The sequence below is a fragment of the Choloepus didactylus genome, chromosome 6, assembly GCF_015220235.1.
Source record: "Choloepus didactylus isolate mChoDid1 chromosome 6, mChoDid1.pri, whole genome shotgun sequence".
NCBI classification, from domain to species: Eukaryota; Metazoa; Chordata; class Mammalia; order Pilosa; family Megalonychidae; genus Choloepus; species Choloepus didactylus.
The window spans coordinates 118,777,591-118,800,330 of record NC_051312.1 but is presented as its reverse complement, the minus strand read 5'-3'; the positions used below and the strand labels follow the sequence as shown (position 1 = coordinate 118,800,330).

Sequence of the window (22,740 nt, the reverse complement as noted above, 5' to 3'; positions counted from 1 at the left end):
TTGGATTTCTGAACCTTTAAGGAATCAAAGGGAATTGTCAAAAGAATAGATTTTTAAAAGTACAACAATCTTTCAAATGTCACATAAAGGGGCTTGCTTCAGTAATGCCTCTGTGTGTATGTATGTTAGGCAGAACAGTGAATTACACTCCAAATCTACCACCTGAAACTATAGACTGTGCCATCCAGCAGCATTCAAGATTTGGAGTGATGAGACACAACTTAATTTCACTAGAGTTTTTGGACACTTCTGACATCTGATCTTCTTTGGAAGCAGATGTAATAATGAAGAAATGATTTCTTTATTGAAGACTTTCTATTTTTGAATGCCCTCTATCAAAGTCACAGGTTTGTTATTGCTGTGACAATTTTCCCAGTTATTTTCTGAGTCGTTTCCCTTTTAGAACATGTAGATTTCTTCCCATTTAATGGACCCTTTGGACAGCCGGCTCATACCGTTCCTTCTGGCGAGAGTCTGGGAGGTGATGCCGCACTTTGATGATGTTAAACACTGGGCAAATGAGTTAAACACTGGACAAATGATTACAAAGGTAAAGGGGAATATTCAGCATCTAAGGAGGGAGGAGTTAGAATTGGTGAAATCATTGAGCTTGAAGAGTGGTCAAAATCATAGAAATCCCCCATTGGGGAGAAAATTGTTTTGTAAAATTTATGTATAGAGTGGTCAAAACATTGGGTTTCCCACCTCATATCCCCAAACAGCAATTAAGGCAACAAACAGAATCAACCAAAATGCTTTTTGAGTTCTCACAGGGTTAAGCTAATACCACAGGGATTGTGTGGTAACACTATAAGGTTTGACTTGACCCAGTTTCTTCCCCAGGGGTTGAAGAAAGTGTAACAGAGTTTACCAGTTGTTGAACATTTAAACTTCAGTGTGGTGAAAATAATCCATAGTGATTCATAAACAAAACATACTGTCCTATATCCAGATCTTTATTTCATGTTTTGCTGCTTTATATTATGATCCTACTCTTCACTGACATTTTGACTAAATATTATACTAGGAGTTGGGTAACATAGGTATTAGATATCTGTCTATAATCTCTAAACTTTTTTTTTTGAAAAAGAATCTGTCATGCTAATCCTGAGCTGGTGTAGGAAATATATCCCTCCTGATAACTTACTCAGCATTAGAAAGGCTTGCTTCCGAATTTCCCTAATTTGGGCAAATGTTGTGGAGTAGGACAGTGTATGTGTGTGTATCAACTACATACTAATATTTATGTTTATGAAGTTTTGCTAGAAGCCTTTGCTGAATCAAAAGGAATTACTATAATTGGCATATTTATCATTTTTATGTTTATGTTTGCTAAATTCTTAACAGTCTGAAGCCTCTGATTTTAATTTCCTTCGTGTATCTATTGCTTGAGAATCAGCGTTGTTCTCATAATCCCAAAATAAATTTTGGATCAATTCTATTTTCATTAGGTCAGAATTTAAACTTTGTAGCTCCCATACATTAAGCATTTATTATTTTTTACTGTAATAATAATATAAACAATAACAATAAGTAACCTCTGGTAAATTTATTGAGCTCTCACAATGTGCCAGGTGCTTTACACCCTTTAATTGAAAGTGTCCATGCTCCCAGGCTAGCATCAATCATTCTACTGCATTGTTGAGTTATATATTCTTAACATTTATCACTATCCGAAATTACCTTTTTTCAATGTCTATTTTCTCCTCCTTCTAGAAGTGGAGTCCTTTGTCTATATTGTTCTCTCTAGATCCCTTGGACCTGGAACAATAGTTAGCACTTGCTGGCTGCTTACTATGTAGATTAGCTATTGTGAGCTAGTGAAATATATTAGGTGCTGACTATGTGTCAGGCACATATGCTCTTCAATCATATGTCATTTAATCCTCTCATAACCTAAAAGGTAGGTCTGCGGTTACCTCCATTTGTGTATTTAAGATTTAGTGACTTTTTCCTACATTCTGCTCTAGCCACACTGACCTGGTTGTTGGCTTCCTCAAATATCCCAGACATATTCTTACCTCAGGGCCTTTGCACTTGCAGCTGTCCATAGCTGCATGGCTCGCTCCTTCCCCTCCCTCAGGTCTTTACTCAAATGCCACTCTCTCACCCTATATAAAGTGCAACCCCATCCCCTCCACACTCCTTATCCCTCTTCCCTGCTCTATTTCACTCCTTAGGAGAAGACTATGAATTTTTCTGGTTATTATTTATCTCTCACTACTAGGAAGTTAGCTCTATGTGGACGATGATTTTTTTTTCTTAAACTATCCATTTTGAAATAATTTCAACTTATAGGACAATTGCAAAAATAAAACAAATCCATACAGAGAACTCCAACACCCCCTTCCCCCAGATAATCAGATCCACCAATTTTAACATTTTGCCACATTTGCTGTATCATTCTATCTACCTATCCATCATCCATCCATCATCTATCTATCAATCATCTATCTATCATCTATCTATCATCTATCTATCTATCTATACATCTATCTATCTAATTTTCCAAACATTTGTGAGTAGGTTATATACATTATGCTCCTTTAATGAATGATTCTCCCATGAACATTTCCTAAGAACAAGGATATTCACTTATGTTGCCAACTTAAGTACAGTTATCAAATTCAAGAACCTTAACATTGATACAAAGCTTACAATCTAAACTCCAATTTTTTCATACTTCCCAATAATGTCCTTTTGGACATTTTCACCTCCATTATTAGACCCAGTCTGGGATCATTGTCTCATTAGTTGCTTTTTTAAAAAAAATTGTGAAACATATATGCAACATAAACTTCACCATCTCAGCCATTCTCAAACATACCATTCAATGGGATTAATCACATTCACAATATTGTGGTACCCTCACCACCATTCATTATGAGAACTTTCCCATCACCCTAAAAAGAAACCTTGCACCCGTGCAATGATTGCTGATTGTGGACCAGGATTTTTGATGTACTTTGTTCACTGTTATGTCTCCAGTGCCTAGAACAGTTATAGGTGCATGGTTGGCTCTTAATAAATATTTATTAGATGAATGAATGAATGAATGAATGGTCACTCTGCCCATTAAGTCACGGAGCCCAAATTTAAATGCGGGTCTGTCTGAACCACCCAAGGCCTCATCACTCATTCACTGTGCCTTCATTCACAGTGTTAAACATGCCCCCTTGTCAGGCCTGGTAGTGTTGATCTCCTAAACCCCAACAGGTCCCTCCTGTTGATAAATGCATGCCTCTCTAATGCCTTTTCTTATGCATATTTCGATAGATTGTATGGAACTAAATTTACTTTTTCCTATTGCAGACAACTGTGGCTTTGGGATGGTCTCTCATCTTCAGTTGATATGATCTAATTATGTTATCTTGCTTTTTTAAAAATTAGATTTTTCTGGCATGACCATCCCCTGTTCCCTTGAAGAAAATTTCTTATTAATGCATTCATTTTGGTCTGATCTTCCCATCCAGATTTTGCAGCTTATGAAGACCCCATGAAAGATCCTATATACCTGTTCAGAGGTGAATGACTTCTTTTATTCTTGTCAGAAAGGAGGGCTCCTTGGTGATTGTGTGTGCACATGCTTTCCCCATCTGTCAGTGCATACTCTTAGAGCTAGTTCAGTGTCACTAACTAAATGGACAGCCCAACTATGCTCTCTGTTTTAGTTAGGGTACCCCTTGTCATATTTGGAATTCCATTGTTAGACATTTGCTTCTTTGGAGTATGAAGGCTTGTCATTCTTTCAATAATAATAAGTATTCTCAGGAAGAGCAAGGCCTATTTTAATGTGTTTTGCAATTGATTGTTACTCTGAAACAATGGGGAGGTGAAGAGTCAGGAGGTAGTGCTTGCAAGGAGACAGACAGCTAAGGTGGAAGGGGTAGGTGGAAAGGAAGTTGATCAAAAGATAAAAGAGAATATGTCATGCCTCACACTAGAGTGTCAGCTCTTCAGGAGAAGGGATTTTTGTCTGTTTTGGTTACTGCTTTATCCCCAGAACCAAGAGCAGTGCCTAGGGCTAAATTAATAAGCAAATGAATGAAGGAGTGAGTGAATAAATGACTATAACAGCCCTATTTATAACTTTTAGTATAATTTAGTGAATGATATAATTAATAACAATTTATGGAGCCATAGAGTGAGTCTTTCTTTTTAATGAGAGTTGTAAGTTTAAAGGAAAATCAAGCATAAAATACAGAGTTTCCTTATACCACCCTACTATTAAGAGCCTGCATTAGTGTGGTGCATTTGTTACAACAGATGAAAACCATTTATATAATTATACTATTAACTATAGACCATGGTTCACTTTGGGGTTCACTGTTTGTGTTGTTCAGACCTATGTTTTTTTTTTAAATTTGTATTCTAGAAACATATATAAAACTAAAACTTCTCCCTTTTAACCACATTCAAATATACATTAATTGCTGTTAATTATATTCACAATATTGTAGTACCATCACCACCATCCATTACCAAAACTTTTCCATCAATTCAAATACAATTTAAGCATCAACTCCCCATTTCTGGTCCCTGGTAAAGAATAATCTAGTTTCTGGCTCTCTGAGTTTGCTTATTGTAATTATTTCATATCAATGAGATCATACAATATTTGTCATTTTATGTCTGGCTTATTTCACTCAGCATGATGTCTTCATGGTTTATCTATGTTGTCGCATGTATCAGGACTTCATTCCTTTTCATGGCTGAATCATATTCCATTGTGTGTGTATACTACATTTTGTTTATCCATTCATCAGTTGATAAACACTTGGGTTGCCTCCATCTTTTAGCAATTGTGACTAATGCCACTATGAACATTGGTGTACAAATGTCTGAGTCCCTGCTTTCAATTCTTTGGGGTATACACCTGGAAGTGGGATTACCAGGTCTTTTGATAGGTCTATACTTAACTTTCTGAGGAATCACCAGACTGTCTTCCACAAAGGCTGCACCCTCTTACATTCCCACCAGCAATGAATGAGCATTCCTATTTCTCCACATCCTCTTCAACACTTTTTATATTTCAGTTTTTAAATAGCAGCCATTCTAGTGGGTATGAAATAGTATCTCACTGTGGTTTTGATTTGTGTTTCTCTACTGGCTAATAATGCTTAGCATCTTTTCATCTGCCATTTGAATATCTTCTTTGGGGAAATTTCTATTCAATTCTTTTGCCCGTTTTGTCTTTTTATTGTTGAGTTGTAGGATTTCTTATTATATTCTGGATATTAAACCCTTATCAGATATGTGGTTTCCAAACATTTTCTTTCTCCCATTGCACAGTTTGCCTTTTTTACTTTCATGATAAAGTCCTTTGAAGCACAAAGTTTTTCTTTAATTTTGTTGAGGCCCCATTTATCTATTTTTTCTTTTGTTGCTCATGCTTTGAGTATAAAGTTTAAGAAACCATTGCCTAACACAAGGTCCTGAAGAGCCTTCCCTACATTTTCTTATAGGAATTTTATTTTTTGGTTCTTATGCTTAGGTCTTTTATACATTTTGAGTTGATTTTTGTGTATGGGGTGAGATAAGAGTCCACCATCATTCTTTTGCATATGGGCAGTTTTCCCAGCACCATTTGTTGAAAAGACTATTCTCTCCCAATTGAGTTGATATAGGAGCCTTGTCAAAAATAAGTTGGTGCTCCCTCCTGGCCTCCATCTCAGCCCACATCCCAATCCCAGGGGGTGTCAGTCATGTGGTTTTTATGATCGCATGGTCACAAGATGAAGGCTGTATAGGTTAGTTGTATAGTCATTGTAGAAGATCAAGGCTACTGGATTAATTCAACAATTTCATCTTTCTGCCCTCTGAAAGCACTGAGAATAGTATCTCTGCATCAGTTTTTACTAGAGCCAACCACCTGTCATGCCTGGAACAGGGATCGTACCCAGATTGCTCTTAGCCCCAATAACCACGAAGTCCACATCTATAAGAAGAATGGGAGCCAGTGGGTGAAAGCTTACTAACTCAAGGGGTTATGAACTCACAGGTAATGACTGGGCTCCTAAGAGTGACCACATTGTCACTTGCTGGGCAGATCACAATGCTTATGTCTGGTGTCAGGTTGGCTTCTGGTATCTGGAAGCCAACCCCGATGATCCTGAGAATTAATCATGCAGCCACTTTTGTGAAGTGGTCCCCACTAGAGAACAAATTTGCTGTGAGAAGTGGAGCATGACTCATTTCTGTTTGTTACCTCGAGTCTGAAATGACTGGTGGGTAAGCAAGCACATTAAAAAGCCTATTTGTATCATGGTCCTCAGCTTGGATTGGCATCCCAACAATGTTTTGCTGGCAGCAGGATCCTGTGACTTCAAATGCAGAGTGTTTTCTGCCTACATTAAAGACATGAATGAAAAGCCAGCCAGTAAGCTGTGATACAGCAAGATGCCTTTGGCCAGCTGAAGGCAGAGTTTGGTGGCAGTGGCATTGGTGGCTGGGTCCATGGGGTCAGCATCTCTGCCAGTGGACACTGCCTTACCTGGGTCAGCCACAACAGCACTGTGTCTGTTGCTGATGCCTCAAAAAGTTTGCAGGTTTCAACTCTGAAAATGGAGTTCCTGCCACTCCTAAGTGTATCATTTATCTCTGAGAACAGTGTCATAGCTGCTGGCCATGACTGCTGCCCAGTGCTCTTTACCATTACCGTGGCTGCTTGATGTTTGTCTCCAAACTAGACCTTCCAAAACAGAATATTCAGCACAACATGCCTGCCATTGAATGCTTCCACAACATGGACAAAGGGAACTGAGGTCTGCAATACAGCCTTGGAGACACTGCACCAGAATAACGCCACTCAAGTGTCTATTTATGAGGTGGACAAGCAAGACCATCACAGAGTTTGCACTACTGGCATTGATGGAGCCGTGACAATTTAGGATTTCAAGACTTTAGAGAAAGGTCTTCTATCCAGGAACTTTGAATAATGTGAAGCTGAGTGAACCTTCAGGATCTAACAGCAGATTTTGTTTTTGTTTTTGTTTTTTGCTGTGTCATTCCATTCTTGACCAAAGATTCTTTTTAAGTAGTTTATTATGGAAAATTGTCACACTAACTTAAAGGAAGGGGTGGGGAGGTATGTAAATGGTCTGCTAGAAAATTAAATAAAAATAATGAATGTGAAAAAAAAATCAGTTGGCTATAAATGTGAGGGTTGATTTCCTAACTCCCAGTTTGATTCCATTGGTCTATAAGTATGTCTTTGTGCCACTACCATGCTGTTTTAATTACTGTGGCTTTGTAATAAGTTGTAAAATTGGGAAGTATTAGTCTCCCAATTTCATTCTTCTTTTTCAAAATGGCTTTTTTTCAAGATGGGCTCTTCCATTTCTGCAAAGAAGACTATTAGAATTTTATTAGGATTGCATTGCTTTGGGTAGAATAGAACTGCTATCTTAGCAATATTTAGTCTTCCAATCCATGAACATGGAATATCCTTCTATTTATTTAGGTCTTCTGTGATTTCTTTTAGCAATGTTTTGTAGTTTTCCATGTACAAGTCCTTTGCATCCTTGATTAGATTTTTTCCTAGATATCTGAGTCTTTTAGTTGCTATTGTAAATGGAATTTTTTTTGCTAATTTTTTTCTTTTGATTGTTCATTACTAGTATATAGTAACACTACTGATTTTTACATGTTGATCTTGTACCCTGCCATGTTGCTGAATTAGTTTATTAACTATAGTAGCTTTATTGTGGATTTTTCAGGATTTCCTGTATATAGGACCATGTCATTTGCAAACAGGCACATTTTCACTTCTTCCTTCCCAAGTTGGATGCCTTTCATTTCTTTCTTTTGCCTAATTGCCCTAGCTAGAACTTCCAATACAATATTGAGTAACAGTGGTGATAGTGGGCATCCTTGTCTTGTTCTTGATCTTAAAGGGAAAAAATTCAGTCTTTCACCACTGGGTATGATGTCAGCAGTAGGTTTCTCATATATGTCCCTTATCATGTTGAAGAAGTTTCTTTCTAAGTTTTCTAAGTTTTTTTTTTCCCTCAAGAAGGGTGCTGGATTTTATCAAATGTCTTTTCTGCATCAATCAAGATGATCATGTGGGTTTTTTTTCCCCTTCATTTTGTTATTGTGGTGTATTACGTTAATTAATTTTCTTATGTTGAACCTCCCTTGTATCCCAGGGATAAATCCCACTCGATCATGTTGTATAATTCTTTTAATATGCTGTTCGACTCAGTTTGCTGGCATCTTGTTGAGGATTTTTGCATCTACATTTATAAGGGATATTGGTCTGTAATTTTCTTTTCTTGTAATATTCTCTCTTGGTATGAGGGTAATGTTGGCCTCACAGAATGAGTTAGGGAGGGTTCCCTTCTTGCTTTAGTTTCCTGGGATGCTCAAGCAAATACCATTCAATGGGTTGGTTAAACAATGGGAATTTATTAGCTCATATTTTTGAGGCTAAGAGAAAGTCCAAATCAAGGCATCATTAGGGCTTTCTAGGCTTTCGTCTTGAAGACTGGAATTCTTGGGCTGGTTGCTAGCTGTCCGTAGTCCTTGGCTCCTCTGTCACATGGCAATGCACATGGCAGTCCCTCCTGCTTCTCTGTTCTCTTCCAGGTTCCATTGAATTTCAGCCTCTTGCTTCCTGTGGCATTTTCCTCTCTGTCTGAATTTCATTCTGCTTATAAAGGACTCCAGTAATAGGATTAAGACCCATCCTGATTGGCTAACACCACACCTTAACTGAAGCAACCTCATCAAAAGGTCCTACTTACAATGGGTTCAGCACAGGAATGGATTAAGTTTAAGAACATGTGTTTCTGGTGTACAACAGTTCCAAACCACCACACTCCTCTTCAATTCTATTCGAAGAGTTTGAGCAGGATTGGTGTTAATTCTTCTTGGAATGTTTGATAAAATTCACCAGTGAAGCCTTCTGGTCCAGGGCTTTTCCTTGTTGGTAGCTTTTTATTTTATTTTAGCTTTATTGAACAACTCATAAATCAGGCAGCATCCCATTCAGAAAGTAAAAGGGAGCTCCAAGGAGGGAGTGGAAAGGGGAAGCTCATATAGGGCAAATACCAAAGCAAATGAGAAATGTTCTGTTTGGCTGACATTAAGGTTCCATTTTACATAGGGGGGTCTTACAAAGTGGGGAGTAGATATGCATCAATTAGTATGGTATGCTTGTCCATTCTGATAAACTGTCTCTGCTAGATTGAAACTGGTTTTATCACCAGGTTTCACTTATCTGCACTTCTGTAGGTTGCTCTCCTTTTTCTCAGAAAGCCCTTGCAGGTCAAGTCCTTTTTTGGAGTGGGATCTTGTCTTGGCAACTCCCAACGCAGACAACCATTTTATTTTACTTACCAGGGTCCCCTTTTTAGTCATTTTCCCAATGATCGCATTGGAAATATGACTAAAACACTTCAGTCACACCACTGATTCCTTTTCTTGTCAGGCAGTTGAGTAGGCTTGGTCAGTTGTTTTGTTCTATTTTTCCTTACCATTTTTCAGTTTGTTTCCTTTCTCGATTACAGTGAGGTTTATTGGGTGGCTGTTCAGTTACATTTAAGACCCTTAGAGGAATGTAGACCTGGCATCGTGGGACGGAGAACATCTTCTTGACCAAAAGGGGGATGTGAAAGGAAATGAAATAAGCTTCAGTAGCAGAGAGATTCCAAAAGGAGCCGAGAGGTCACTCTGGTGGGCACTCTTACGCACAATTTAGACAACCCTTTTTAGGTTCTAAAGAATTGGGGTAGCTGGTGGTAGATACCTGAAACTATCAAACTACAACCCAGAACCCATGAATCTCGAAGACAGTTGTATAAAAATGTAGCTTATGAGGGGTGACAATGGGATTGGGAAAGCCAATAAGGACCACACTCCACTTTGTCTAGTTTATGGATGGATGAGTAGAAAAATAGGAGAAGGAAACAAACAAACAAACAGACAAAGGTACCCAGTGTTCTTTTTTACTTCAATTGCTCTTTTTCACTTTAATTATTATTCTTATTATTTTTGTGTGTGTGCTAATGAAGGTGTCAGGGATTGATTTAGGTGATGAATGTACAACTATGTAATGGTACTGTGAACAATCGAATGTACAATTTGTTTTGTATGACTGCGTGGTATGTGAATATATGTCAATAAAATGAAGATTAAAAAAAAAAAAGACCCTTGGAATGGGGTTACTTACTCATTTGAATGAGAGATGGGTGCAGTCCTCTCTCCAAATCAGGGTGAATATTTTTTTCTCGTTTTTCTCTTTTTTTTTCCTTTTTTTTTCTCAGCCACTGAAACTTTATTTTGTTTCATTTGTGTCTATTTATTTTTAGTCTCAGTCTACTACAGACAGTCCCATTTCTATCTCATTTTCCTTTTGATTAGCTATCTTAAGAGCAACCGTCTGTTTCAAGGGTGACCAGGAATTTTAACAGAATCATATAACACTATTTGTACACAAAATAAAACCATATGATTGCTAATCACAATTAAAAACATAAATCCAAAGTGTACTAGTTTGTCTCCATATTCCATTAAATCAAGAACTTAAGTCAGGAAATGGATCTGACCATTGAAATGTTTAAGCTTGTCTAATATTTTAAAAACTTAACTTGGTCCTTTAAAATATTCAGGTTATCACTGTGCCATACTTATTGACATAAATGCAACATTTTTCCTGAACAGTCAGGATATCTAGAGCCCGTCTGTTTTGGAGGAACACTGGAATGCTTAGCTATCAACTCCAGCCTGGAAGATCTGAAGAACATTTAGAGTGGTATTACAGCTGTTTCATAACCTTAGATGTATTGATAACTGCTCTCTCCAAGTCATGTGTTCCTAGGGAAGGTATGGTGGTGTGCATGACAGAGTGGAACCCTGTATTACGGGAGGTCAATGGATTGAGAGTGTCAGCCCTCTTTTGTCAGTTTGAGGCCCAATGTACAAAAGATCCTAAGCTAACTTCCCAACTGGCACTTAGAGTGCAACATATGCAAGATCACAGGATCCAGTCCTATTTACAGGCAGGTAACAAAATCATTCAGTTATCTGCAGATTTATAGAGGAGAAACACAATAGCTCAGAAAATGAACAGAAGCAGACTCTGATAGGAGGTTATAGTTTTCTATTGAAACATAAAATTTCTTTCTACAGTCATCTCTTTTTGATTAAAGATAACCTCAAAAAGATTATTCTTGATCATCAAATAAGGTTGCTTTCATTAGATCTGGCCGATTATTTACTTACGCGCAGCAAGAAGGATGATTTGCCATAAAGGCCTTTTAAAGTTTTCTTCACTGGTAGTTTTCATGAGGAACCTACCACTGGACTTTTAAAAGCCTCTCCAGGCTAGGAAGCCAAGCCAAGAACTCAACACAAGATTTCAACTGCAGTACCTAGAGATTTGGGTGAATTCTTCTTTCTCAAAGTCCCCAAAGTATCATATGGTTCTATGGTTCCTATGCTTGCCAGAAAATTACATTCTTTCCTTATATGTAAGGCTGAGAACTCTGGAGCCAAGTACCTGACAGGTTTTTTCAAGAGGGTTTTGTAAGCATTGGCTCCAGCAAGTCAACCTTAGTTCCTTTAAAGTCTCTGATCATTTCTGATTAAATGAGCATCATTCTCAACATAACATTCCAGACAAATCCTTGATTATATAAAAAGTGTCTCTAATTAAGCCCTGTTAACAAGAAGGACATTTGTCAGCATACTGATTGAAAATAATTATATTGCCATGAAAGTAAGAATATTCAATAAGAGTTTCTGAATTCTGGAAGGATCAGGCAGGGAAAAAAAATGAATGTTTTATGAATGATAGATCACTTAAGGGAAAAGAGTAAGGGATTCCTTTTATCTAGAAAATAGAACATTAAAACATCAGCAATAATCCAAACAAAACTATGATCACTGTTTATCAGTTCATCCAATCTTAGGTAATTAATCCTTATTCATCATATCTTGTGTTAGCAATCTCATGAATCCATCATCTTCTTCACTAGAATTCTGGAGATCTTGATTATAGATCCAGTGGTATGGTCTCAAAGACATCTAAGCAACATCATTGGAAGCCCGTGCCCCAGAGCACCTGGCATAGTCATTTCCATGGGTCTGTGAGACAGCGCTTTTTGTTGAAGACAAAGCCCTCTGGCCTGTAAGACAATTGCAAGTGCTTTCAGGGAAGCATCAGAATAGAAGCTATCTGAGAGAGAAGGTAAGGTGGTTAGAGAACTCAAAAGGGGTTCGAGGGCGACTTTGCCTGTCTTTCTTGCCTCCAGAGACACCAGCATTTGCCTTCAATCCCATCTTCATCACCAAAATGATAACAGAAAAACTTTTCATGCAATTTAGAATCTCATGGCTTTACTGAGTGACTCATAAATCAAGCAGCCCCCCTTTCAGAAAGTAGCAGGGAGGTCCCATTGGTAGGTTTTTGATTACTGATTCATTCTCTTGCTAGTTATTGATTTGTTGAGCTCTTCTATTTCTTCTTGAGCCAGGAATTTGTCCATTTCATCTAGGTTATCTAATTTGTTGGTGTACAATTGTTGATGGTATCCTCTTATAGTGCTAGATATTCCTATGGTGTTGGTATTAAGATCTCCCTTTTCATTTGTGATTTTAGTTATTTGTGTCCTCTCTTTTCTCCTTTGTCAGTATAGCTAAAGGTTTGTCAATTTTATTGATCTTTTCAAAGAATCAACTTTTGGTTTTGTTGACTCTATTTATTATTATTATTATTATTATTATTATTATTATTATTTTCTGTATCATTTATCTCCATTCCAATCTTTGTTATTTCTTTCCTCTGCTTTCTTTTGGTTTAGTTGCTCTTCTTTTTCTATATCCTCCAATTTTGAAGTTATGTCTCTGATTTGAGATCTTTCTTCTTTTTTAATGTAAGTATTTAGAGCTATAAGTTTCCCTTTCAGCACTACTTTGCTGCATCCCCCAAATTTCGGTATGTTGTGTTTTCATTTTCATTCACCTCAAGATATTCCTAATGTCCCTTATGATTTCTTCTATGACCCATTGGTTTTCAAAAGTGTTGTTTATGTTCCGCATATTTGCGAATTTTCCATTTATCCCTGTTATTAATTTCTAGCTTCATTCCACTGTGGTTGGAGAAGATACAATGTATTATTTCAAATTTTTTGAATTTATTGAGACTTTTGTGACCTAACATATGGCCTATCAAAGAGAATTAGCCATATGCACTAGAGAAGAATGTATATTCTGCTGCTGTTGGATAAAGTGTTGTATATATGTCTGTTAGGTCTAGCTGGTTTAGAATATTGTTCAAGTCTTCAAGTTCCTTTTCATTCTTCTGTCTAGATGTTCTATCTACTAACAAAAATGGGGTATTGAAATCTTCTACTATTAATGAACCATCAAATCTGTCTATATTTGCTTCATATATTTTGGGGCTCTGCTGTTAGTTGCATATATATCAGTTATAGCTTCTTGTTGAATTGATCCCTTTATCAATATATAATGGCCTTCTTTGTTGCTTATAACAGCTTTGTACCAAACCTGTGGATTATGCTATGATTTATTGTGTTTAAGTAGGTTAGGTGGGACATTCTTACACCTTATTCTACTGTGTAACCATGAGTAAATGTTTAAATCCAAGCTGAGTTCTCTTTTTTCTTTCTAGCCCATCCCCACCAAAACTTCTTTGAAAAAGGGGACAATCTGGGTTGTTGGTAATGAATAATAAAAATGAAAACAAGCGAGAGAAATGAAAGAAATGTTTCACAGGATTATAGGCAAAAAAGAAATCAGAAACTACAATGAAGTAGCCATTAGAGATTGTTTACAAAATCATTGCTTTGTTGAGTTTCACATTCAAATAATTTATGTTTAAGAAAAATAAAGGTAATACTAAGGGTCATTGACAACATTGATAATTTATAATACTCTATATGAAACTAAAACCCTGATCTTAATTGTTCTTTGATTTATAAAATTTTAATAATTCCACCCCAACTCAAATGGTCAATTGTACGTGTTATTTCTAAACGAGCCACTTCCAAATGGTTATTCATGAACATTTTGGTTTTCTCTTGGATGATGTTTTGAACTTAGAAACTGATGATGACTTGTGTTTTAAAAAGTCCCATATTGCTTATGTCTGAGTCAGCAGTAGATAGACATACTTAATTCACTCCAAACAGTTGTTTGCTCATTCTACAGGTTTTCAAATTTCCCAGTGATTTGACAGACTTGTTGGAATCGTTTTTAAATACCACCTCAGTCCCATTGTGTTAAAGGTGACATTTGAAACCACAAGTCAGTTCACTAGTAGCAACCAGAAGTCCTGGCTTTTCATTTTAGCAATTAACAACCTAGGATAAGGACTTGTGTTGACAAGCAGTTTGCTAACACATTACAATGTATGACGCATCTTGGTCATTGTCTAAAATCACTTCTCCGTGAGCAACAGTGTATGGATCAGCAGTCTGAATATTCTCTTAAGGAACCAATGTCTGTTTTAATCTTGTGGGGAATTTTTCTTTATCCCTACCAAGAAAATTACAGAATATGTATCAGCAAGTTCTATTTTTTTTTCTGTTTTTTTCTTTTGCACTGTTTATGTTCTTAAATGGAATGAGAAATCAGTAAAATACTAGTGCTACTTGATAATGAGCATTGTTTTTAAAGTTGAAAAACAGTGGCATTTATTTATTTTATTTTCTCATTTAAAATGCTTTATTGGGGAGGAGTAATATTTTTTAATAGTCTTAAGGAAAGGCTCACACCTCATCCTTTGTTCCATCTCCATAATGACTAGGACAGCATCCTGCACGGTTAACGCTCAATCAATATTCATTGATTTGATAATTTAAAAGACTACTTCTAAAACGGTAACATTTCTACAAATATATAATAAAAAATCGCCTATTTGATTCTTTTTTTCTCTCATTTTCAAACAAATATTATTTGTTTTTAAGCTTCTTCAAAGAATTCTTTTTTTAATTCAGTTTTTTTTTTTTAACATATAATAGCATTTTTATTAGCCTGGAGAAAATAAGTGAGATTGGGTCAAAAATAATCACCACGCATTTACAAAACAATTAGTATTCTGTTTGCAGTTCAGAGACAACTAATATTTATTGAGCACCTCCTATTTTCCAGGATCAAAAACATATTACCTTATGAATTCTCAAATCCATCCTACAAGGTAGATAATAGTATTTTTTATTTTATGAATGAGAAAACTAAGACTCAGCCTAATAGGAACTTATAAGCAATAGGACAACCATAGGCTGTCCTGTTTAATTATATTGACTGCCAGTTTTAAGAGAACATACCACCTGTTTTTCACATCTGTGTTACTATCACTAAGTTTTTCTGTTTACATTCATTTTTCTTAAATTCTTGTGGATGTAAGCAGTATTTTTATTTATATCACTGTCACTTCTCTTTCCTACTTGTCTCCCTAAGGTCTTCATCACATATGTATAATTTCTTGCTTATAAATTCCATTAAGATAAGTAGACATGAGAATGTATAGTATTAGGTACTACAGTATCATTCTGGAATTTAACAATGACCAAACACAAACTTTTAAAAAGCTATACCCATTAAGAAAAAGATACAAACTATGATTTCTAAAGAATATATATAGATGTATATATATGTTTTTAACCTCATTTTCATCTTTTTGGTTTATAAATATAGCATTATGAGAACAGAATGTGAAGAAGCTTAAATGTCTGTAATAAGATGGAAAAATCACATATAAGGTATTGAAATATATATCCTTTAAGAACAGGGCTAAGTAGTTCCTTATTTTTGTTCAACTGAATAAAATTATAAAAGGAGTGTTTTCCTTTATTGTAGAGATGTATAAATAGCCAAAAGGTCAAACCCAGAATTCAGTAAATATTTAGGCTATTCCAATAGTTACTAATATTGAATTCTAGCCAAGTTCTAGTAATATGTAAGTATAGATTATCTTATAGAAAACCTGTTCTGTTAAAGGTATCCTCATAGAAAGGAAAAGAACTATAAAGAAATGGACTACATCAGAGATCTACTAAATGCCCTTAATTACAGATTAGGGACCAAGGCTCAAGCTTGATAAGTAACTTGTCTAAGTCACATGCCAATGGTAGAACCAGGTCTGATTCCTGAGCATGGCTCTTATTCTGGGCTTTTTTTTTGGGGGGGGGGGGGGTACCAAATGACTTTATTTGAAGGAATGGTACAAGTGAAAGAACTTGGATGTTGGTACAACTTATAGAAAAGGTAAAGGTAAACCCAACATGCATGCAACTGCCATGGTGACCATGGAAGTCACCCTGTGGCTCTGGGGAAGGCGGCATAAGGCTTAGCTCTCATCATCACTGTTTCCCAGAGTGTGCTTGTCAAAGAGATACTCTGCCAAGCCAGAATCCAGGGCCCCTATCTTGCGCAAGTTGGTTACGTAGTCACCCAATTCTTTGATGGACTTTACCTGCTCATTCAGGTAATGGGTCTCAAGGAAGTCACACAAGTAGGCGTCGTTTTTGTCTAGTGGCCAGTTTGTGCAGGTCCAGTAGTGACTGATTCACCTTTTTTTCCAAGAGTAATGCACACTCCATTGCATTCAGCCCACTCTCCCAGTCGTCTCGTTCTGGTTTCATGATATCCTGAAGGAAGATTCGGCCACCGCATTGGTTTTGCAGCTTCGTAAGTGTCCCCGCATGTTCCCTCTCCTCATGAGATTGGTGAAGAAAATATTTGGCAAAGTTCTTCAAAGCCACATCATCACGGTCAAAGTAGTAGGACATCGACAGGTAGACGTGAGAGGCGTAGAGCTCCAGGTTGATCTGGCGGTTGATGGCGGCCTCTGAGTCCTGGTTGTATTTCTGGCGCACCTGCAGCGGGGGACGTAGTCGTCTTGGCGAGCGGTTGAGGAGAGGAGGAGGCTGAGGCTGCGCGGCGCTGGATCGGTGGCAGAGGGCTGCTCCGAGTGGTGGGCCGACGGGGCGAGCGCCGGCTTCCAGTGCAGCACTGTTGAAGCGGGAAACCACGGCGACTCTCCGCGAAGACGTCTGGCGCTTGGGCTCTTTTTTTTTTTTTTTTTTTTTTTTAACCACATCATAGTGTTTTCTCATTTTGACTTAATCATATTACTTACTATATTTTAACTTTATTTTGGAAAATTATCAAGGAATAAAACTTTTCTCTACAGCTCAACAATTCTCAAAAATGAGCATTGCAAGAACAGAATGTAGTTCAGAGCATTAGAGCATTTTTATAGCTTCATTAAAAGGAGAAATTTATAGAGGAAAAAGTTCACATTACATACAGCTTTAGTTTGGCTGCAAAAAGCTTAGTTGTAGCTTTAAAACTTTATATCATAGTAACTCCATATGTTGTGAAATGGTTTTCTATAAGCTTGACATTTTCTTCAGACAGCAAATTTTCCTGTTTTAGCTGCCTTATAAGAGCTTCCAAAGACTTCAATCTTCCTAGAGTTTGCTGCTCTTGTAGCTCAAGAAGTGTTATTTTTGAATGTAGCTTAGAAATTTTTGCCATAGATATTGCTTATTTATGTCTTGTCTGCAATAAGAATGTTCAATTTGTAAAACTTCTGTTCCATAGTCTATATCCTTATATAAGGAGTCTTTAATGTCCTTGTCTTCCATTTCCACAGTTTCTTGTTGGGCAGGTATAAAAGAATTAACTGGAGGTCTAGGATTTTCAGTGGGTACAAAAATGGCAATAACAGATTCCTTATTTGTGTTCAAGTCTCCAACTGTTTGAGTAATTGTGCTGAATAAAACTGGATTTTCCTGTGCTGACTTTATTTCCACAGAGTTATCTGTAAAATTTGGATTAGCAAAATGACTGGTAGCTGTTTCAAGCACTTCTTGAGTTTTCAAAGACTGATGAATACCTTTTGAATTTGCAGTTGCCAAAGTAATAGTTGTGGAATTTAGACTGTCAAAAGATCTGTGAAAGACACCTACATCTATATCTTGGTTAACTGATGTTTCCAAAGTAGATTGTGGTTTTTCAATATCTTGGTTAACCAGGTTAAGAGTTAATATGTTATTTTGTATATTTTCTGATTTTGGAGCTGTTGGCTATGCCAAGACAGTTGAATCAAGTAATTTTGCACATTCAGGGAGCACATTCTTGTTACCAGTATTTTTCATAGGCTCATATGATGTAAATGATTCTTCTTTGTTACCCTCCAATTTTTTCTTCTGAGACTTTTTATTGGAAGGGTCTTTTCCCTAGAAAATAATATTTTCAAATTCTAAAAAGGATGCCCTTTCTAGGCTTATTATCTTATTAATTAATGCTGATTATTTAATTGTAACTCTTAGCTATGCACTGGCCAACTAGGTTAATTCAGTTAAAAAATATGTTCTAAATATATAAAAACACAAATATACCTTAAAGTGCTCTTTAAAAAGCACTAAGCATATTCAATATATGAGGGAAGAATTTCAGACCATTCAAAAGACCACTAAAAAAATCCTTGTTCATTAAGTTATATTAATAACTTGTGTATGTGTTATCTTTTGTTTACTTGTTTTAAGCGTTGCTTCATAACAGCTTAATTAAAATGGTTTAAAAAGATTGTCACTGTTTTACAATTCTCTCAAGAATCTGTTTTTACAGCAATTATCTTTCCCTCTCACCCCTTCCACCTGATCACCTGCCTGGCAATATGCCACTATGCTCAATACCTGATTGTCTGCAATACCTGATTGTCTTCTGGCAAAGCAAATATTGTTGGAATTGCAGTTTGTTTCAAATATCGAATACCCCACCTGATGTCATGAGAGTCAGGAGTAAAATGGTCACTACATAGGAACTGGTATTTACTGGGAACCCATGAGTCACGTTTCATATTCTTTAACCATTTTTCAAGTCTTTCTTTGTCATGCAGAGGAAATGGGTAAAAACTCAGCTTCCAGTTTTTATCGTTTCTTACTGGCGATTCTTACAGCAAATCGCCACGCAGTAGCGGGGCATCGCTCAGGTGACCCCAGGCGAATAGTACTCAGCAATGGACACAGACCAGACGCTCACTGAGGCAGGGCGGTGAGTCCAAGCAGCCAAGCCACAGCGCCTGCACTCAAGACTGCCGAGGGGAAAACTTAATGCAGTTTTATTGAGATATATTCACATAAGATACAATCATACACAGTGTACAATCAGTTGTTCACAGTATCATATAGTTGTTGCATTCATCACCCAATCAATTTTTGAACATTTTCATTACTAAAAAAAAAAGAATAAAACTAAAAGTAAAAAAGAACACCTAAAATCCCATCCCCCCTGTCCCCCCCCCCATTTTCATTAATTTTTGTCCCCATTTTTATACTCATCTGTCCATACACTGGGTAAAGGGAGAGTAAGCTGCAAGGTTTTCACAATCACACAGTCACACCATGTCACTGTGTAAGCTATACAGTTACACAATTGTCGTCAACAATCAAGGCTACTATAGGGAATCTAGAGATAGTCAGAAGCTAGTGAAGGGGGAATGATAATATAATATATATAGATATAATGAGGACAAATTTAATGGTTTGGGAATGGTTGGGTGTGACTATGGTTCATTAATGGAATTATAACTATCAGTGATGCATTAAAGATGAACATGTTTGTAAATGGTTGTTTAAAGGTGTGTAACCCACAGAGCAGCACCACAAACCTAAAGAAGTGGTAGCATAATATACTTATAAGGTGTGACACTGGGGCAGAGGGTTAACAACAGAGTGGTATGGAAAAACTACCCATTACATATTAAAGTCTATATTTAATAGGAATATCTTACCAACACTACACTAATACGAGGGATGAATAATTAGCAGCTGATAAGAGCTCTGGGATGTATTATGTTATGATAAATGTTTAAAGTTGAGAGAGATAATGCTTGTACAACTAAGTGAAGATAAACTGACCATTTATGTCGGGATAGAATATATATTAAGTGAAATCAGGAACCCACTACTTAATAAATCAAGCCCTCGACTTGAGGCTTGCTCTTGTGAAATTTAGGGTCGTAAATGGGAGGCTGAGCCCTGCTATAATTATGCCTAAGAGGCACCTACAGGGAACCTCTTTTGTTGCTCAGATGTGGCCTCTCTCTGTAAGCCCAAATCAGCAAATACATTCGTTAACCTACCCGCCCCCCCACACACACAAGGAACATAACTCCCAGGGGAATGAATCTCCCTGGTGACATGGGACATGACTCCCAGGAATGAGCCTGGCTCTGGCAGCAAGGGATTGAAAATGCCTACTTGACCAAAAGGGGGAATAAAAAAAGAAAGGTAACAAGCTGAGGTCACAGTGACTGAGAGATCCCAAATAGAGTCTAAATGCTATCCTGGAGGTTTCTCTTATGCAAGCTCCAGATAGACAACCCAAATGGCCACAGTATGCCATGTCCTTACCAAAAGTAGTCCCCAAATACCTAGGCCCCTACCTGAGATTCTACAAAAGATTCACTCACTAAGTTTTTTTTTTAATAATTCAATTTTATTAAGATATATTCACATACCATATAATTATCTAAAGAGTACAATCAGTTGTTCATAGTACCATCATATATTTGTGCATTCATCACCCCAATCTATTTTTGAATATTTTCCTTGTACCAGAAAAAGTGAAAATAAGAATAAAAATAAAAATAAAAATAAAAAAATGAAAAAGAACACCCAAATCATCCACCCTATTTTTCATTTAGTTTTTTTGTCCCCATTTTTCTACTCATCCATCTGTACACTGGATAAAGGGAGTGTGATCCACAACACTTTCACAATCACACTGTCACCCCTTGTAAACTACATTGCTATACAATCGTCTTCAAGGGTCAAGGCTACTGGGTTGCGGTTTGATAGTTTCAGGTATTTGTTTCTGGCTATTCCTAAAAAGCATTATCTATATAGTGCATAAGAATGCCCACCAGAGTGATCTCTTGGCTCCATTTGAAATCTCTCAGACACTGAAACTTTATTTTGTTTCATTTAGCTTCCCCCTTTTGGTCAAGAAGTCTTTCTCAATCCCAGGATGTCAGGTCCAGGCTCATCCCCAGGAGTCATGTCACACATAGGGGGGAGGGCAGTGAAGTTTACCTGCTGAGTGGGCTTAGAGAGAGAAAGGCAACATCTGAGCAAAAAAGAGGTTCTCTGGGGGTGACTCTTAGGCACAATTATAAGTAGGCTTAGCCTCTCCTTTGAAGTAACAAGCTTCATAAGGGCAAGCCCCAAGATCGAGGGCTCAGCCTCTGAAAATTGGTCGTCCCCAAAGCTTGTGAGAATATCAGTAATTCCCCACGTGGGGAAGTTTAATATTCCTGTATTTTTCCCCGGTTCCTCAGGGGGGGCCCTGCCAATACATTTTTATTCTCTGCCCAAATTACTTTGAGATGTATTGAGATTTCACATTGACCTGTACAAACCTACCTGATCTCACTTCCTATTTGAAGTTCTATGTAATTATGGTGTTTAAATAAACTGACAATGAAAGATAAATTATTTAGGGTGCTGCAGAAAATATAGATCCTGCACCATATAAACATCTCTTCTCTTCCTTCCTTATTATCTAATGAGACTTTAAAAGATAAACAACATTTATTGGGAGAAACAAATGCTTTTCAATGAACTAATGTCCTATGAGCATATGTAGCTGAATCAAACTTTTGGATAATTTTTCACTAAATTTCAAAACTGAATACTGTACATGGAAGAGGCTTAAAATAAATGTTATTGCTTGCATTGTTGATTGAGCCCAAATCTAATCTTGAATTCATCATAAATGATCTATTTTAAGGGAATAGTTGGCTGTAGTGCTCTCAAATGATTGGTTACATTTTATAGGCTTTTCTGTTTTATTGTGTTTTTGTTTTTCTGGTACTTGCTAACTTAGATTATAACATTTACCTGCATGTTGGGATACCCCTCCCTCTTCACCCTAAATCTATATTCATGCTCCTTCTTTTTGTCTTCCTATGTTCCTGACCTGAGCTTAGTTTTCTTTCTGACTCATTATCGCTTTCATCCATTTGTAGTGTAAGTCATTTATTTTAACAAAGGCCAATAAATCTGAAGATCATGACCTATATTGTTCTACTCATTTGTATCTGCAGGGAACCAAAGTCAACACTTTGATTTCATGGTATTAAAAGTGTGAAGCTCAGACATAGGGAACTGGTGGTTTGATGGGTTGAGCCCTCTACTGTAGGTTTTACCCTTGGGAAGACAATTGCTGCAAAGGAGAGGCTAGGCCTCCCTATAATTGTGCCTAACAGCCTCCTCCCGAATGCCTCTTTGTTGCTCAGATGTGGCCCTCTCTCTCTAGCTAAGCCAACTTGAAAGGTGAAATCACTGCCCTCCCCCCGACGTGGGATCAGACACCCAGGAGAATGAATCTCCCTGGCAATGTGGAATATGACTCCCGGGGAGGAATGTAGACCTGGCATCATGGGATGGAGAACATCTTGACCAAAAGGGGGATGTGCAAGGAAATGAAATAAGCTTCAGTAGCAGAGAGATTCCAAAAGGAGCCGAGAGGTCACTCTGATGGGCACTCTTATGCACAATTTAGACAACCCTTTTTAGGTTCTAAAGAATTGGGGTAGCTGGTGGTGGATACCTGAAACTATTAAACTACAACCCAGAACCCATGAATCTCGAAGACAATTGTATAAAAATGTAGCTTATGAGGGGTGACAATGGGATTGGGAAAGCCATAAGGACCACACTCCACTTTGTCTAGTTTATGGATGGATGAGTAGAAAAATAG

At 37.2% G+C, this 22,740-nt stretch overlaps 3 pseudogenes; 1 reads left to right on the top strand and 2 right to left on the bottom strand.

Annotated features, from left to right (window-relative positions):
* Nucleotides 1–5,877: 5,877 nt before the first annotated feature.
* LOC119537277 lies at nt 5,878–6,938 on the top strand (annotated as a pseudogene).
* Nucleotides 6,939–16,159: 9,221 nt separating this feature from the next.
* Nucleotides 16,160–17,037, bottom strand: LOC119537276 (annotated as a pseudogene).
* Nucleotides 17,038–17,322: 285 nt separating this feature from the next.
* LOC119535722 lies at nt 17,323–18,960 on the bottom strand (annotated as a pseudogene).
* Between the last annotated feature and the right edge of the window lie 3,780 nt (nt 18,961–22,740).